Source organism: Mixophyes fleayi, chromosome 4 (genome assembly GCF_038048845.1).
Source record: "Mixophyes fleayi isolate aMixFle1 chromosome 4, aMixFle1.hap1, whole genome shotgun sequence".
NCBI classification, from domain to species: Eukaryota; Metazoa; Chordata; class Amphibia; order Anura; family Limnodynastidae; genus Mixophyes; species Mixophyes fleayi.
Window position 1 is genome coordinate 51,386,509 of NC_134405.1, and position 6,856 is coordinate 51,393,364.

At 42.6% G+C, this 6,856-nt stretch overlaps 1 long non-coding RNA gene across 1 annotated transcript; it reads left to right on the plus strand.

The window, feature by feature from the left end:
* Positions 1-1,306: 1,306 nt before the first annotated feature.
* On the plus strand, positions 1,307-4,592 carry LOC142151396 (uncharacterized). Its single transcript, XR_012691188.1, has 2 exons — positions 1,307-1,442; positions 3,745-4,592. It is a non-coding gene; the product is annotated as an uncharacterized LOC142151396 (long non-coding RNA).
* The last annotated feature ends 2,264 nt before the right edge of the window (positions 4,593-6,856 follow it).

Consider the following 6,856-nt stretch of genomic DNA (forward strand, 5'->3'; position numbering starts at 1 on the left):
TCCTGCAGCACATCACACCGTCCTCTCCAGCCATCCTGCAGCACATCACACCGTCCTCTCCATCCATCCTGCAGCACATCACACCGTCCTCTCCACCCATCCTGCAGCACATCACACCGTCCTCTCCATCCATCCTGCAGCACATCACACCGTCCTCTCCATCCATCCTGCAGCACATCACACCGTCCTCTCCATCCATCCTGCAGTACATCACACCGTCCTCCATCCATCCTGCAGCACATCACACCGTCCTCTCCATCCATCCTGCAGCACATCACACCGCCCTCGCCATCCATCCTGCAGCACATCACACCGTCCTCTCCATCCATCCTGCAGCACATCACACCGTCCTCTCCATCCATCCTGCAGCACATCACACCGTCCTCTCCATCCATCCTGCAGCACATCACACCACCCTCGCCATCCATCCTGCAGCACATCACACCGTCCTCTCCATCCATCCTGCAGCACATCACACCGTTCTCCCCATCCATCCTGCAGCACATCACACCGTCCTCTCCATCCATCCTGCAGCACATCACACCGTCCTCTCCATCCATCCTGCAGCACATCACACAGTCCTCTCCATCCATCCTGCAGCACATCACACCGTCCTCCATCCATCCTGCAGCACATCACACCGCCCTCGCCATCCATCCTGCAACACATCACACCGTCCTCTCCATCCATCCTGCAGCACATCACACCGTCCTCTCCATCCATCCTGCAGCACATCAGTCCTCTCCATCCATCCTGCAACACATCACACCGTCCTCTCCATCCATCCTGCAGCACATCACACCGTCCTCTCCATCCATCCTACAACAAATCACACTGCCCCTCCTTCCTCCTCTAGATGATTTAATTAGTTACCACCCCCCATACATCCACTTACTCCTATAGAAGTATGCAAATATATTTAGTTATGCGGATAATATAAAAACACAACATCACATTATAATCACTGTGTGTAGTTTAATAAATAGGTGGATGAATGTAACACACAGCCGTGTGCTCATGTATTAGACAGATACTGTATATATCAAACACCCCAGTTACTAGTTTCACTTCGCTCTGAACAAAGTCCCGGCCCCTCCCCTTTCCACACACCGGATCACATGACTGGGAGGTCACCTGACCTCCAATCAAATGGGGATGGTCTTTGTAGTCCCTGCTCAATACACTTTGGATGTACAAGACTGTGGACAGACTACAACTCCCAGCATGCCTCTCTGATGGCTTCACATCAGAATGTGCTACATGTGCGTGTTCTATTGTAATCTGTATTCTTCTGCTGCAGGGAGCAGTGAGTATTGTGATGCAGGGAGAGAATGGCGCCATTTACGAAAGAAATACATTTATTTGTAGCAACACTTTTATAAAGCTTCAGACTTACCCAGCTGTCCTCTCACTCTCATGGTTACTGTATGACATAAATGAGTGTAAACCGAGCAATTATATAACAGCAAAAATGAAAAGTTTAATTTCATTAAGGGGGTGATTCTAAACACTTCTATAGTTCACTGATTTTATCTTTAATACATCGGGATAATACTTGACTGTATGTGCACTACAATAAATAAACTGTTTTTCATACTTTCTGTACTTATACTAGTTTATCAGTGGCACCCCTATATAATTAATGCATTGTAATTATGCAAATTATTAAATATTTAAGGTGAAATTACAGTATGAGTTAATAGTTATAGCTCCACTGGTGCAACAGTTTTTTTTCTCTGATGTATGGAAATCTATATGGGGCTCTTCTGCTTTTCCCGCTTCCACAGCTGGTACACGTCTGATGGACTCATATTAAGAAGATAACATTTTTTGTGTGTGTTTTTTTTACTCTTATTATTGTAGCAACATTACTATAAGCACCACATGAAAATATACAGGGCCTTATACACCTAGACAGGAGGACCCTACTCACAAGAGGTTACTACTTTAGCCCTAATAATATATGCAGTGACAGAACTAGGAATAAGGGACCCAGATGCACAAATATATTTTGGGGGCCCTCACTCTCTCTTTGCTCTATTTATTTCTTTCTCCCCCTCCCCTGCAGTTCTCTCTCAGACAACGTCTGTGCTGTAAAACAGCATCACGGCATTTTTGCATCACGTCCATTGTGCATACTTATTAGTACTTTGATAAGAAGAAAAAAAGCAATGTTGCCTTACAGTAATTTTTATCACCATTACTATAATAATACCTGTACAGTTTTGCTCTAGGGCTCATAGGGCTCGAGCTATAGGCCCAGGAAGGTTGAAGGTTCATGGTTCTTGCTATTCTCTATTTACACATAACATTAGCAATATATTTGTGCATGAATTGTTTTACTGTAGGAGTCCCCACCACAACTGCTGGAAGGCTATTTCATGGATCGATCACCCTTTCTGTAATAAAATTTTTCCTTAGGCTGGTTGCACACTGGCATTGCGCAAAATACCTGAACTTTGCGTTTGCGACTAGAGGAGGGGAGTGTTGATGGCGTAAATGCAGATTAATGGAGAAGGCAGGGTCCAAAAACTGCCACAATATTGCAAATGCCTCGTGCTGCAAGTTCAAATTCTAGTGGTTATAGGGTTATTGGAACTAATAGGTTCCATTCCCATTCTCATTTACATGCTTTTTGACATCAGTGGGCTGCCGCTCAGTCTTTCTCCCTCCAATTTGAAAGTGTCCCCCCTTGTTCTAGAACTTAATTTGAAAAAAAAAAAAAAATACTGCCGTCCAGACCTCTATTAATATTTTTATTTAAGTTATTTTATCATATCACCTTTGTCCCCTCTCTCATCTATGCTGTACATCATCAGCTTTTCAAGTGTTTCCCGATGCATTTTGTTATGAACTATTTTAGTAGCTGAATGTTCTCCATCAATGTCTGTTTGGAGATGGGGCCATTAGAACAGTACGGTACACAGTAGTTGAGATGAGGTAAGAAGAAGGGTTGGAGCTAGATGCTGGGGACAAAGCCCTGGAGGTCAGTCTTGATAGGACATAAGATCCTCTAAACTAGCTGCACATTGACAAGAGATTCAGGCACATGCCCTGCTTCTGTGGTGAAAAGTAAAATAAAAGTAAATGCATACTTGCCAACTCCCCCGGAATTTCTGTGAGACTCCTGAAATTCGGGTCGGTCTCACAGACTCCCAGGGGAGCAGGCAAGTCTCCCCCATCCCGCAACTGCCTGGCCAAAAGGATGCGATTTGCGGGGAATCGCGTCATTGTGGTCCTGCCCCCACGACACAACAGCATTTTCGTCGCAGGGGGTGCGAGGCCAAAATGACGTGTTTGAACCCGCCCCTCCCCCTTCCACCCACTAGTCACGCCCCTCTCCCGGACTGCACTTGCCGAAAGTAGGCAAGTATGAGTAAATGACAAGGCTGACCCCCTTATCTGTCCACAGGGGTCATCCTGGACGTTTCATAGCAACCATAGTGAGGGGTATCTGCAATACTGCTCTACATTCCTACACCACTAGGTGACTATAAGTATATAAATAAATTGTGTGGGCCTGGGGATGAAATGACCCAGTCAAAAGTTAACACATCGTTTTTTGTGATTTTCATTCATATTCTATAGGGCGATGGGAAGTTAAGACGTATACAATATATCATTATTTTGTATTATTTTAGCATTCTATAATGATTATTTTATATCCTTATATTTTAGATTTAGTATAAGATTTTAATGTGTTCGTTCTGTGATTTTCATAGTTTATTGTGTCCCTCATGACAGGGAGAACACCTGACAGTACTGCCCCACGTTGATTGTGTGGGTTGAGACCCAAAAATAAAAGAAGTTTTTACTATGGACACCCTGACACAAGCCGATTCTTCTAAGACAAAGGACCCGGACATAGAGGATAGTGACACTTCTGCCGAAATAGCCAAAGGGAATTGGAATGGTAAAAAGCAGCGGAAATTGGGTGTCAAACATGGCTCCCGCGTAGGTAAAGATGGCGGATACCACTTGCTTGTAGCACAAAAATATGTCAGGGAAAAGAAGAAGATAAGTTGTGGGGAATGTGGGAAACTGTTTTCTCACGGCTCACACTTTGAGGAACATCAGAGAACCCACACACCACAGACCTTCCTTACGTGCTACGAATGTGGGAGAACGTTCTCCAAAAGGTTTAATCTGGAGCGTCACCAAGAAACCCATTCAGACCGTAACCACAAGTCCGTGACTTCAAAACGCATACCACAAAAATATATCCAGTGAGGGCATCAGTCGTGTATGAGGATTCAAGTTGTCTGATTATTGTTTTTCAAACACCTGTCACTTAATATAACATTTCATTGGGTTTAATCTATAAAAACGTAGACTAGAGGGAAAAATGGAGTCACGGTGACTTATAATGTTCTGGTTAAAAGTCATATTGTATTAAAGTGTACTGTGTTTTTAAAGTCCTGATAGAGCGTATGCTAATTACGTAGTATGGGTGCCATTTTTACGATTGGTGTGTGGTTTAAGTAAAAAAATAATAAAGGGCACAATTATCCATAATTGATGTGGTGCTCACACTTGACAATCTTGGTTTTTGGAGGTATTTGAAGTTGAAAAGACTGAAACAAACCCCCCCCCCCCCCCCCCAAAAGACAACCAAAAATGCCCTTTTTTATTTTAATTTCTTTTGTTTTATATTTTGTCTCTTTTGTATGTATGTTGTTGTAATGTTATGTCGATGTAATTGTCATTTTATCTAAAGCCAAAAATCTAGGAAAGCCTAGTTTAAAGAAAAATTAATCTTACCGACTTTCTGTATAAAGTCCTTCAAAGTATATTAACGCCTTACAGAACATACTCCAGTACAATTAGAAAATAGTGACACTTTATGGTAGGGATGTATTCTGTCTGTTATTTGTATTACTTTGTGACGGTACTTAGCTATTCTTGTTTTTGGCAGAAATTGAGTTGGTGGGCTAATTAATTAGTCAGAGTACCTTGGACAAAAGAAGATTGACACGCTAAAATATTTTACCTGCAATTCGTTAATGTATATACTGTACTATCTTCATAGGAGTAATAATTACATCCGCTCCGCTTTCAGACTCTTGATGATGTTTTGTGCCTAAGATTGATGTGCGTATTACCGATCGTTGTGCGATCTAACAGTGATGGTCTTTGGTTACTAGCTAAATACTCTGTTTTTCGGATCTGCTATTGGCGTCACAGGACTTTTCCATCAGTGTTATAGTATCTACAGAGATAAACTTTCTGCCTTGACAATGTGTGAAATACGTTAACCTTATATTGCTTTATACACTAAGGTGGAAATTGCGTGCCCTCGCTCAGTCTGCTTATCAGAAGGTTTTTTTAATTCAATATTTCTACATGGTAACATTATATGTAATAATATGTGTTTTTATGTTGTTTATACTAATAAATGTATGTTGTTTATATACCATGCTTTCTTTTGGTGTTTTTTTATATTCAGCGGTGGGTACCTGCTACTTTAGTGGTTATATTTTTCATTTTGGGTGGGTTTTTTTTAACACAGATCCCATTAATTATGCTGGATTACAATTCACTATCAATGTCTTTTGTGTTTTATTTTGAGATGATTTTTTTGTTTTTTGTTCTGTTATTCTGTAGTATAAAATACAGGAAAACAATAAGATGTCCTTTTTTTTAAAAAAAAAAAAGATAAAAATGTGTGCGTATATGTATAATTACTAATCAGTTACAACATTAAAACCGCCTGCCTAATATTGTGTAGGTCCCCTCATGTCGCCAAAGCAGCTCTGACCCATCAAGGCATGGACTCCACAAGACCTCTGAAGGGGGTGTCCTGTGGTATCTGGCACGGACGTTAGCAGCAGAACCTTTAAGTCCTGTAAGTTGCGATGTGGGGCCTCCATGGCTCTGACTTGTTTCTCCAGCACATCCCACAGAAGCTCGATCGGATTGAGATCTGTGGAATTTGAAGGCCAAGTCAACACCTTTAGCTCTTTGTTTTGTTCCTCAAACCATTCCTGAACCATTTTTGCAGTGTGGCAGGGCATATTATGCTGAAAGAGTCCATGGTCATCAGGGATTACCGTTGCCATGAAGCAGTGTATTTGGTCTGCAACAATGTTTAGGTAGGTGGTTCTTGTCAAAGTAATATCTGCACAAATGCAAGGTTCCCCAGCAGAACATTGCTCAGAGCATCACACTGCCTCCGCCGGCTTGCCTTCTTCCGATAGTGCATCCTGGTGCCATTTCTTTCCCAGGTAAACGATGCACACACACCTGGCTGACCACATTGTGTAAAAGAAAATGATTCATCAGACCAGGCCACCTTCTTCCTTTGCTCCTTGGTCCAGTTATGGCGCTCCCATGCCCATTGTAGGCACTTTGGGCGGTGGGCAGGAGTCAGCATGGGCTCTCTGAATAGTCTGCGGCTATGCAGCCCCATACACAGCAAGCTGTGTTGCACTGTGTGTCCTAACACCTTTCTATCATAGGCAGCATTGAACTTTTCAGTAATTTGTTACAGTAGCTCTTCTGTGGGATTGGACTAGACTGGATAGCCTTCGCTTCCCACACGCAATGAGCCTTGGGCGCCTATGACCCTGTTGCCGGTTCACTGGTTGTCTTTCCTTGGTACTCTTGGCAGATGCTAAGCACTGCATACCAGGAACACACCACAAGACCTGCCGTTTTGGAGATGTTCTGACCCAGTCATCTAGCCATCGCAATTTGGCCCTTGTCAATGTCACTCAGATCCTTACGCTTGCCCATTTTTCCTGCTTCTAACACATAAACTTCAAGAACTGACTGTGCCCACCCCTTGACAGGTGCCGTTGTAATGAAAATCAATATTATTCACTTCACTTGTCTGTGGTTTTATTGTTGTGGCTGA